This window comes from Dasypus novemcinctus, chromosome 18, assembly GCF_030445035.2.
Source record: "Dasypus novemcinctus isolate mDasNov1 chromosome 18, mDasNov1.1.hap2, whole genome shotgun sequence".
Classification (NCBI taxonomy): Eukaryota; Metazoa; Chordata; class Mammalia; order Cingulata; family Dasypodidae; genus Dasypus; species Dasypus novemcinctus.
The window spans coordinates 29,840,263-29,853,323 of NC_080690.1; positions in this window are offsets into that span (position 1 = coordinate 29,840,263).

Consider the following 13,061-nt stretch of genomic DNA (forward strand, 5'->3'; position numbering starts at 1 on the left):
GTAAACAGGGGAACTCCAAAACAACTAACTGACAAAACTCAGGACAACACTCAGGCCCAGAAAGACAAGAAAAGCCCTGCACACTGCATTTACCTTGGGTAGACCTTCCTAGTAGGAAGGCTGAAGATCAAGAAAATCCGTGACTTATAACCAGCTGGTTACAAAACCAAGAAATAGATATCTCAGGGAATAAATCTGAGAGTCAATATTTAAATATTAAAATATATAGTGTGCAAAAAAATAGAACAAGACAAACAAACAGGAAATGATGGTTCATCCAAAGGAAGAGGAGGAAAAAGTAGAAAACACTGTAAAGAAGGCCAGGATGTGGACATACCAAACAAAGCTTTTAAAAAAAATGATCTTAAAAAAAAGTGGTCAAGGAGATGAAGAAAGGTACAGAGGAAGAACTAAAGGATTCCAGGAAAATAATGAATGAGCAATATGAGGGTCTAAATAGAGATAGATATTTTTAAAAGGAACCAAACAGAACTAATGGGCTTCGTGATGGTTAGGCTAAATGTGTCAACTCAGCCAGGTACCCAGTTGTCTGGTCAAGCAAGTTGTTGGCTAATTGTAATACAAGTACATTTCATGGCCTTTAATCATCAGTGAGTTGATTGCATAGATTGCTAATTGCATCTACAATAAAATGAGGAGATTGTCATCACCAATGAGTGACATCTCATCCAATCAGCTGAAGATCTTAAAAGTTGAAGTGATCCCAGCACTCAGGAAGAGAATCCCCATCTCTGCTTCAGATAGTCAGCATCTCCTAGGGAACTCATCAGACACCTTCATTGGAGTCCCTGGTTTGCAGCCTACCCTACAAAATTTGGTCTTATACTTTCCTATAGTTGTGTGAGACAATTTATATAATCTCATAGTATTTACAGATATCTCTTATATGTTCTGTGTCCCTCGAAAACCCTGGCTAATAGAAAGTTAAGAACCACAATACCTGATGTGAAAGATGCCCAAGAGGCTTTCAAGAGCAGAATGGAGCCAGCAGAAGAAAGACAAGTGAACTTGAAGACAAGGCACTTGAAATGACCCAGGCTAAGGAGCAGAAAGTAAAAAGAAATATTAATAGCAGAAATATCCTAAGACAGCTACGGGAGACCATCAAGCTTACCAATATACACGTTATGGGATTCCTAGAAGGAAAGGAGAGAAAGGGGCAGAAGGAATAGTCAAGGAAATAATGACTTCCAAAACTTAGCAAATGATTTGAATATGCACATCCAAGAAGCTCAGAGAACATCAAACAAGATAAACATGATGAAAAATACACCCATCATATACGATTACACTATTGAATGCAAATGACAAGGAGAGAGTTCTGAAAGCTGCAAGAGAAAAACAAGTGTTATATACAAGGGAGTATGAATTACGCTGAGTGCTGATTTCTCACCAAAAACCATGTAGGCAGGAAGGTAGTGGATTGAAATATTTAAAGTGCTGAAGGAAAACAACTGCCAGAATAGAATTTTATATCCAGTTAGTCTCTCTTTCAAAAATGAGGGAGAAATTAAGACATTCTCAGATAAATAAAAGTTGAGGAAGTTCCACACCACTGGACCTGCCCTACAAACAATGCTAAAGGGAATTCTTCAGACTGAAAGAAAATGACAATGGACAGTGGTTCAAAGCAGCATTAGAAATAAAGACCTGCAGTAAATGCAACCATTTGGATAGTTATAAATGCCAGTATTATTACATTATATTGTTTGGTATATAAGTCTACTTCTTACTTCCTACAGGTGCTATTTTATGTAAATGCATAAAAAGCAATGATTATGTTTTTGAATATACAATGTACAAAGATATAAATGGGAATGAGTACAATAAATGGTGGGGGGACAGAGAGTATAGGAAAAGGATATAGGCATGCTATTGAAGTTAAATTGGTATCAAACCAAATATGATGGCTAAATATTTAGGATGTTACATTTTAACTCCATGGAAAATAGATGATAAAGTATATCCACATAGAACTATAGAACTGAAAAGTCACTCAATATGATACAAATAAAAAAAAGTGAATAAATATAAAAATAGGCACTAATGAAAGTGAGGGATAAAACAGATATGAGGCTTGCAAAGTCTCATTGCAAAATGGTGGAAGAAAGTCCTGTATTATTAGTAGTGACTTTAAATATAAATGGACTAAATTCTCCATTCAAAAGGCAAGACTGGCAGAATGGATAAAAAATTATGACCCAACTATATGGTGTCTGTAAGAGATTCAACTTAAAGTCAAAGATAAAAGTAAATGGTGAAGAGATGGAAAAAAATATATCATGAAAATAGTAACCAAAACAGCTGGGCTGGCTTTACTAATATAGGCTAAAATACACTTAAAGTAAAAAGTAGTTATGAGGGACAAAGATGGTCATTATATACTGCTAAAGGAGACAATTACAACACTCAAAAATAGATAGAACAACTAGTCAGAAGATCAATAGGAAGTACAGGACTTGAATGATATAGTAAGCCAACTAGACCTAAAAGAATAATAATTGTTCTTGATAGCAGATTATTGTCCAGGGTAGATCATATGTTGGGTCATAAAAAAGACTCAATAACTTTTTAGAAATATTGAAATCATACAAAGAATATTCCCTGACCACAATGGAATGAAGCTAGAAATAAGTAACAGGGGTAGAAAGGGAAAATTCACAAATATGTGAAAGTCGAATAATGTACTCTTAAACAACCAATGATTTAAAGAGGAAATCAGAAACAAAATTAAGAAATATCTTAAGGCAATTGAAAATGAAGATAAAATATACCAAAATTTATGGGATGCAGTGCTGAGAAGGAAATTTATAGCTCTAAATGCTTACATTAAAAAAGAAGAAAGCCTTTAAATCAAAGACATAGTCTCACATGAAGAAAAAGTAGAAAAGGAAGAACAAATTCAACCCTAAATAAAGGGAAGGTACAGAATACAAAGATTTGAGGGGAAATAAATGAGATAGAAAACAAACAGGCAAACAAACAAACAAAAAACAATAGAGAGACTCAACAAAACCAAGAGTTGGTTCTTTGAAAAGAAATAAAATTGACAGACCTATAAATAGACTGAAAAAAAAGAGAGAAGATATAAATAATGAAATAGAAATGAAAAGGAGGACATTACTACAGACCACACTAAAATAAAAAGAACTGTAAGAGTATACTATGAAAAATTATATGCCCATAAATTATATAAACTGGATTTTAAAAATGTACAAATTCTTAGAAATACACAAAGCACCTGCATTGACTCAAGAAAAAAATAGGTCTCAGAAAACCAATTAATAATAAAGAGATTTAATCAATAATCTAAAACCTCCCAAAATGAAAAGCCCAGGACTAGATGGCTTCACAGAGGAATTCCACCATACATTCCAAGACAACTTATCTCCAATTTTACTCAAACTCTTCCAAAAAATTGAAAAGGAAGGAACAGTACCTAACTCATACTATGAGGCCTACTTTCCCCTCATATGAAAGCTGGATAAAGATAACACAAGAAAACTACAGACCAATAACTCTTACAAATATAGTTGCAAAAATCCTCAACAAAATGCTAGAAAAACGAATCCAATAGCATACTAAAAGAATAATACACCATTGTCAAGTAAAATTTATCCTTGTTATGCAAAATTGGTTCAACGTTAAAAAATCAATTAGTACAATTCACCACAGCAGCAGAATTAAGGAAAAAATCGTATGATCATCTCAATTGATACAGAAAGGCTTTTGATAAAATACTTCAGGAAGATCCAAGATGGCAGAGTAGGCAACAGCAGATTTCACTCTTCCTCTAGAAACTATGAGAACGTAGGCAGGTTTGCTGGGGATACTGGTAGCCTGGGTGTCACTGGGACAACAGGAGAATTTGGCTGGAAGTTGGGGACCCATCTGGGAAAGGGGGAGCCACTCAATCATCCACAGAGGAAAGAGGAACAGACAAACCAGCCCAGGAGGAGAGAAAAACCACCCAGCCTGCCATGTGGAGCTGCTGAGAAGTGATACCACAGGCTGGCTGTGCCCAGCCTACTTAGTGTAGTGGGGAGCAGGACGAGCTGTGCAGATACTTGAGGGAATGTAACCAGAGGTTTTTTTTTCTTCTCTCACTTTTTATTTTCTCTTAATTTAGGTACTGGATGTTAGTGGAGATGCTGGTTGTAGGGTGATTGATTGGCATGTACAAGCAGCTGGATAGGAGTAGACAAATACATTATCCTTTCCTGTTAAAATCATTTAAAATACTAGATGTGGCAGTTTGATATTTTTTATGAATTCCAAAAAGAGATACTGATTATTTTTGTAAACTGATCTGTACCTCTGTGCATGATACCCTTTGACTGATTTAAATTTGAAGTCTTTTCATTTACGTGATTAAACCAAGATTCATACCTTGATTTGACCACATCATTAGGGCATGTAGGGTAGAGTACCCACCCCAATGATGAACTATATAAATGGACACTCAATCAAGAAGACAGAAGAGACACGTAAAGAGAGGCGCTCCATAGATAACAGAGGAGAGAACTTTGTCAGCTTTGGTTCTGTGGTCCCAGGAAGATAGGTGAGCCATTCACCTCAGAGTTTATAGCTGACCCTGTAAAGAGACCAGGGAAGCTGAACCTTATGCCAGTCTACAGCTGAGATCAGAAGAAGCTGAGACCATAAAGCTTTAAGAGGAAAGAGAAAGACTGAACCCTTGCAGATATCGCCCACCATCTTGCTTCAGCACATGGCAACTGACTTTGGGTGAGAAAGCACCTCTTACTGTAACTTGAGTAGGACTCTTTAGGGCTTTGCAACTGAAAGCTTTTACCCCAAATAAATAACCTTTATAAAAACCAACAGATTTCTAACACTTTGCATTAGCACCCCTTTGGCTGATTAATATACTACTGATAGAAGGAAACTTCCTTGACATGATAAATATATAAGCCCACAGCTAGTACCCTACATTTTTAAAACCTGAAAAAAATAAATGGGCAAAAGACTTGAGCATCTGTCCAAAGAAGGTATACAAATGACCAGAAAGCCATTTAAAAAGATGCTCAATGTGATTAGCCATTAGGGAAATGCAAGTAAAAACCATAGTGAGATTCTATTTCACACTGAATAGAATGGCTGCTATTAAAAAAACAACAACACTCAAAACACAGAAAATAACAAGTGTTGGAGAGGATGTGGAGAAATAGGAACACTCAGTTATTGCTGATGGCAATGTAAAATGGTGCAGCTGAATGGAAGACAGTTTGGCAGTTCCTCAGAAGGCTAAGTATAGAATTGCCATATGATCTGACAACTCACTACTAGGTATATCCCCAAAAGAATTGAAAGCAGAGACTCAAACAGACATTTGCACACTGATATTCATGGTGGCATTATTTACAATTGCCTATAGATAGGAGCAAACAAATGTCTATCAACTGACAAATGAAGAAATAAAATGTGGTATATGCATACAATGGAATATTATTCAGCCAGGAAAAGGAATGAAGTCCTGATACATGTAACAACATGGATGAACCTTAAAGTCATCATGTTGAGTTAAGTAAGCCAGACACAAAAGAACAAATATTGCATGATTGATTCTTAGAAATAGCAGGGTTCTTTTCTTCCTGATGCACTTCAAAGATCAATTCCTGAGACCTTAGCAAGGAGGTCAGAGGCTTAATGGCCTAAAATCTGCCTCCCCAGATGACAGTATTTCTTTTTTTTTAAATTTTTTTTATTTTTATTGACTTTGTAATAATATTACATTAAAAATATATATGTGAGGTCCCATTCAACCCCACCCCCCAACCCCCCCTCTCCCCCCCCCAACAACACTCGTTCCCATCATCATGACACATCCATTGGATTTGGTAAGTACATCTTTGGGCACCTCTGCACCTCATAGACAATAGTTCACATCATGGCCCATACTCTCCTCCATTCCATCCAGTGGGCCCTGTGAGGATTTACAATGTCTGGTGATTACCTCTGAAGCACCATCCAGGGCAGCTCCATGTCCCAAAGACGCCTCCACCTCTCATCTCTTCCTGCCTTTCCCCATACCCATCAGCCACCATGTCCACTTTTCCCAATCCAATGCCACCTCTTCTATGTAGACATTGGATTGGTTGTGTCCATTGCACCTCTATGTCAAGAGGAGGCTCAGATTCCACATGGATGCTGGATGCAATCCTCCCATTTTCAGTTGTAATCACTCTAGGCTCCATGGTGTGGTGGTTGTCCTTCTTCAACTCCATCTTAGCTGAGTGTGGTAAGTCCAATAGATCAGATTGTAGGCGCTGGAGTCTGTTGAGGCTCAGGACCTGGCTATTACATTGTCAGTCCAGAGATTCAAATCCCCTAAATATATCTTAAACCCCAACATTAACTGCACCTCCAGCGACAGTATTTCTTATAGTGTTATAGTATCTATGTTTAGCAAGTTTACGTTAAGGAGCAGTTGGGGTGGGGTGGCTCAGGTTCTGTCATTAAGAAACATTAAGGGGCTATCTTGTGATCATAAGACTTTAAAGTAAATCAGGATAGGAGGTGGGTACAAAATGGTGGGTACAATCCCAAGATAAAGATGGTATAGTTTTACAATGATCAGAAATCAAGGCGTCTAAATTCTAGTTCAGCAAGTTTCAGTAATCTCAGGCTTTACAATGTACTGTAAAGTAACAGGAACATATTTAATGATTCAGTAATTATAATTATTTGTTAATAATTTGTTAATCATAATTATTTGTTATATCTAATCTCACTGATTTGAAAAAATTAGAATAAGTAAAATCATAGTGTCAGAATCTAGAATATAGATTACAAGGGGACAAATTTGAGGTAGAGAATGGAAAGTTAAGGCTTAAAATGTCCAGGGTTCTTATTCGGAATCATGGAAATGTTTTGGTAATGGATGGTGCTGACGGTAGCACAACATTTGAACACAAGTAATAGTACTAAATGTAAATCTGAATATGATTAAAAGGGAGTAAAATTAGATTGCATATATGGTAACAATAAAAATTTTTTTAAAAATCCATGGAACTAAACTACACAAACTGTAAACCCTAAATTAAACTATAGACTTTAATTAATAGTATAACTATAAAACTATGCTATCATCAATATTAACAAATGTTCCATAAAAACACAAATTGTTGATGGAGGGGTGATAAATGGAAATCCTGTATTTTTTTTTCCTGATTGTTATAAACTCACAACTTCTCTAATAAAAAATAAGAAAGAAAGAAAAAAAAATTAATCTGACATACACAGAAGAGTCATGGTAATTTTTTTTTTGTATTTTTTTTTTTGTTTCCTATATATTCTCTACTCGATTTATTTATTTATTAATTTTGGGGGGAAGAATCACTGGGATTTGAACCCAGAACTTATACATGTGAAGCAGGTGTCAACCACTGAGCTATACCAGCTCTGCCTCTAAACAATTTATTTTAATTGGAAGACATTGCCCTAAGGAACAGTTAAACCCCTTGAGGCGCTTCAGACTCAGAATCTGCCATTTGCTGAAGAAGTTGAGATTAATTCCTTTCCCTCATGGAGGCACTGCTTAACATGTCAGAGGAAGGAATCTTTTTCCAATGAGAAAGTAAACCTGAGGAAGCTGATCATCTGTATGCCCCTCTGAAGCTGATCATCTGTATGCCCCTCTGAACTTTCATTTTACAATATTCTCTATCCTTTATTCTGGATACATCTTAGATCATTTAAAAAGGAATTTCAAGGTTAACAGATTTTAATAGCTGTCTTGCTTTTCCTTTCTGTACAATGTTGAGAAGAAAGACCATGTACTATGAACTAACAGATTTCATGTTGCAAAACTGAGTCATTTTTTTTCTCTATTCATTGACATTAACCTACAGATAGTGTAATAGAGGTAAATTTGTTAAACTTTAAAGATGTTTTCACATGAAATTATATGTGGTAAGGGAAATTACTTTCTTACATTTTATTGAAATATTTTATTGACATTTTAGTTTATAGATTATATTTTACATAGATATATATTTTATCAGATGAATCTTTTACAACTAATCAGCCTAGATAGTTAAATATGATATTTACTGTTTATAGAGCAACTGTTATTTGTCAGGGAGTATGTGTCATAGTTTGCAAAGACAAAAAAATTTTCAAATAAAAAAATTATTTAATTCTCCCTAGGGAAAGAGATTCCCTCCTTCCTCCCATCTCTTAGTACTTACTTTAGAAAACTAGTAATTTTAAGGTCTCTTTTTGGCCTTTTGAAAATGTAATCAAGACAGATATATCCCCTATCTTCCAGATTCCTGGGAAGAAATTAGCATAACCTCCTGAGGGCTCCTGGCTCCAAATTGTAAATTGACCTCCCTCACTTATAAAGATGAGAAATATCTTGAAAATGTGTATGTAATGGGTTATATATGCTTAGCCACATAAAAAGGGTGAGCACGTTTTCTGTCTTTGCAATATCTTTGCAGATTACCTGTGATACATCACATTCTGATTAAATGCTTATTCAATAATAAAATTTTTTTTCCAGTTCCATTTACCTTTTCAAAGAGGTTTTCATGGTTGGGAGAAAACTTTGCTTTTGATTATATTTCCCCAACATAAGCATTAATTTATTAAATAATCTTGTTATCTATCAGTTATCATTTTTCCTTAAAAATAGGGAATGTGGAGGCTTAGAAAGATCATGCAAAGTATCCTAGATTACAAATTCCTCAATAGTGAATGTCAGAGATAAGACAAAACTATCTGGTTCTCTTTTTAAAACTCTTTCTAATATTATGCAATTTAACTGTAATTACACCATCACTGCCTTATTCTGTGGTCCAGATAAAGTGAGAAATGTTTTTCCAGTAAAATATTATGAAAAGAAATAAAACAAAATAGAGTTACCATGTCTAGGAGATTTAAAGAACCTGGAGGTCATTATGGAAATCCCTTTTGTGCAAACTCTGCCAGATATCACAGACTGTCAAAGTATGCAAAGCCTCCAGCAACAGTGTTCCTCAAAACCCTAAGGACATCCAGACACCATATACAAGCTAGGAGAAAACTCAGAAAACTACCTAACCTGAAGGACATTCGGAGCCACTAAATATCCACCAATCCCCAACAATTTATGTAATCTTTTTCTTAAAAACCCTAACCTGGAATTACCAAGAAGGGACAGGATTTGGGTTGCTACATCAATCTCTGCTCCCTGAATTGCAATTCCAAGATCCCATATAAATGCCTTTGTTGCCTTGCAGCTTAGTTTGATATTTTTCGGTGAACACAATCCATGGGGATGAATAAAAATTCTAGCAAATAAGAAACTGGAAATTAATGGTCCTTCTTTGTATCCTTGATGCACTGAAATTATAATAGTGTTAACATATTGTTGAGATTTTTGAAGACTAATTTGTTACTGCTTCCTTAGGACTAAAGCCCCTTTATCTTGAGTCATATCTCATGCAAAATTAACCACAAATTATGGAAGTGATAAGATATGTTTGTACATAAACAAGAAGTGGTTTATTAGAATTTTATTATTTAAAAAAATGTGTCAAAAAATCCTGGGCACTTTTAAGATATATAGGAGAAGAAAAAGAAAAAGAAATAAAAGCAAAGAAAAGAAAAGAAAAGAAAAAAGGAGAGAAGGAAAAGAAAAAATGGTAAAGGGAGGGAAGAAAAATAAAAGGAATGAAGCATTCAGGAGAAGTCTTCCTTTGCTCTTATTGCTATTTAGGGTATTCCCTTATTTTATATGACAGTGCGTTTTGTTTTGTTTGTTTTTCTTTTTTTAATTATTAAAGAAGTTATTGGTTTATAGAAAAATCATGTAGAAAATACAGAGTTCCCTAATACCCATTCCTCACCCATCTCCTGAACAATTTCACTATTATTAACACTTTGCATTAATATGATACCTGTGTTAGAACTGAGACATTTTATTATTATAATTATATTATAATTATATTACTAACTCTATTCCATAGTTAAAATTAGGTTTCATTATTTATGTTGTAAATTCCTATGTGGGTTTTTAAAAAAATGATATTCTAATAACATACAAAACCTAAAATTTGTCCCTTTTAGCCACAATCAAAGACATAATTCAGTGGTATTAATTACATTCACAATATTGTGCCATCATACTCACTATCCATATCCAAGACTTATCCATCACTGCAAACAGAAACTGTGCAAGTTAAGTATAATTCCCTATTCCCTACCCCACCAAGGCCCCTGGTAAACTTCTATTCTTATATGAATTCTCTATGAATTAGCCTATTTTAATTATTGCATAACAGTGAATTCATACAATATTTGTCCTTATGTCACTGGACATGATGTTTTTATTTGTTTTTTGGTCTGGGTTTATTTGTGAATTGGTCACATTTACTGTGAACTTTCAGACTCTGTAGAATCTTCAATCTCCATTCCATTTTTCCATTTGAATTCCACCTTACACATAGTTCATTGCTAATTCTGTACTCAGTGCCATCATTTCTAGTTTAGAGCTCTTCCCAGATTTCATCTCCACACTGATTTCCAGTGCCTAATTGATCTTTGCTCTGAGACACTGCCCCTCCTTCAGTCTAGGTGCAAGGGAATTTCAGTACATTTATTATTTGTCTAGTCTAAATTGGCATTAGGATGTGTTTCTTTCAAATGTGTAAGAACATGGAGGTACAACTTCCAATCTTGCAGATAAGGATAGCAAAGTTTTGTAAAGATTAAGAAATGTTCTCCAGATCCATCAGCTAATAATGATGTGAGCTATGGGTGGGAGGCTCTTTGTCTCTTCACAGATAACCTTAACCTAAGCTGTCTGTCTTGACTTGTGGGTGTGGAATGGTAAGAGGCTGCAGTCCTGCCCTTGGTGACGATGGCAATGACTCCAGTCCCAGGAAACAGCTTAACAATGCAAGTCTATAAACTTTAAATATTCAGGGAAAATGCAAACCAAATGTGCTAAAAGCTTATCTAGAATGTATGAAGTCCATGCTAAAAGCTTACCTAGGATATGGAAGATATATGCTAATTCAAGCCTATTGAGAACTGAAATAAAAGGACCATTTGGCCTTTCCTCTCTGTATAAAAGGGACTCAAAAATCTTGCTCGGGGCTTGGGTTTGCAACAGAAAGCTCCCAAGTCTGGCCCACCATCAATAAACCATTTTTCCTTCTCAAAATCATTCCTGAGTCCTGGCCTTTCTATACGCAAATAATTGAACCTCTCTCAAATTCTACAACAATAACATAGCTAGGATTTAAATCTAGGCCTTACTGAAGCAGGCTAGTAAAATAGGGAATAAATAGATCAATCTGGAACCTGGCAAAAAGTCTATGTGGACATCAGTAACCCAAGATGGCTTTTGGAAGACCCTCATGAGATTCTGCCATTTGGAATGAGATTTCCTCTGGAAACCAGGAGAAGCCCCAGATATTCTTCAGGGGCCTTATCATTGGGCCCTCCTGGGGGATTGATGCGTGGTGTTATCAATCAAAAGAGCAAACAGCTGGGACTCCTCCCACATCGTTAGCAAAAGGGTGGAATAATTAATGGCTTAAAAACCAAACACAAAGGCCTTTTGCTCTCTCTTGCCATCACCCTGTCCTGGTGCCTGTCCCAGTGCTGTTCTCTGTGCCTGTTTCCGCCTTCTGTACCCTGCTTTTGCTTTTTTCCCCTACCATGATGAACAACGCACGAGTAAAACCTGGGCATTTATAATCTACAATGGGGAATTGTATTCTATAAATCAACCCTCTTTATCACTCTTAAGCCCCCTCTTCTCTACCTGGAACCCATGATCTATTATTTTCTCCCATTTCTCTTCTCTCCCTACCTTAACAAATGACTGGCCTAATCAATGTGGCATGCTCGTGAAATTCATTTCCTGCAGTTTAGCCAAGGACCTAGACAAAATCTGGCTACATTACTGTTTCAAAACTTGAAGAAGAAATGTTCCAGCTGAGATCTTCTGTTTCTAACCCAATTCTTAAAACTAGGATTAAAAGATCAAAAATAGATGATCATCTTTGTTCGGATTGGAAGCTGAGAGCTCTGAGCTAAGAATTAGAGATGCATCATGGCTGCTGATGAATAATTGGAAGTATATTGTGCAAATGGAATGGTAAATGACTTTACTAATCACCTTGATTTGCTTGAGTTCACATTTTATTCAGGAAACTATGAAGAAGAATAGGTTAACTGAGTTAAGTGGATGCACCAACAATCCTTTGTGTGACCCTGCTCCTATGAGGAAAGAAAATTAGCAAACAAGTTAAGGGTGACAACAGAGAGTCTGCAGACAGTCACCAAATGTCCCTTTTCTTGTACAAATATCCTATTTCTGCTGTTTGCTGATTAACTTACAGCTGCCCCAGAACACTCTGCCCTGATTACCCCATGCACCCCCCTCATTCTTTATCCCTCCTAAATAGACATATAAGTTGCTTCCACTGTTGTAGCAGAGAGAAGTTGGGTATACATAGTATTGAAGGCCAGGACATGAGAAGCTGAGAAGGAAGATTTATTAACAGCCAGCCAGGCTTGGCAGACTCCTGTCCCAATAAAAAACCGAGCCCCAAATAGGATTTTTGGGTCCCTTTTACACTGAGGATGTAGAAGTGGGGAGTCAAATGGTGCTTGTATGCCAAAGGACCTTTTCTTGTTACTTTCTTAGAGTTTCAAGTATTTTTTCTAAATACCAGATATGTCTTGCATTAACACATATCCCCCACATTCCAGGTAGTTTGAATTAGCACATACCCCCCACATTCCAATTAAGCTTGAATTAACACATGTAGTTGACATCCTCCCTGAATATCCAAAGCCTACAGAGCTTATACCTCTCAGTTGGCTTTCCGAGAACTAGGCATACTTGGATATAGAATAAGTTTGAATTTATGCACAGGCCATATTACCACAGCTTAGCCTTTTTAGCAGAAACCCCATTTGGTGCTGCTCCACATGTATGCTGCTCTTACTCAATAATACCTCAGTAAAACTCCCTTCTTGCTTTACAGAAGATCCCTCAGTTATTTCTTTTGTTGACA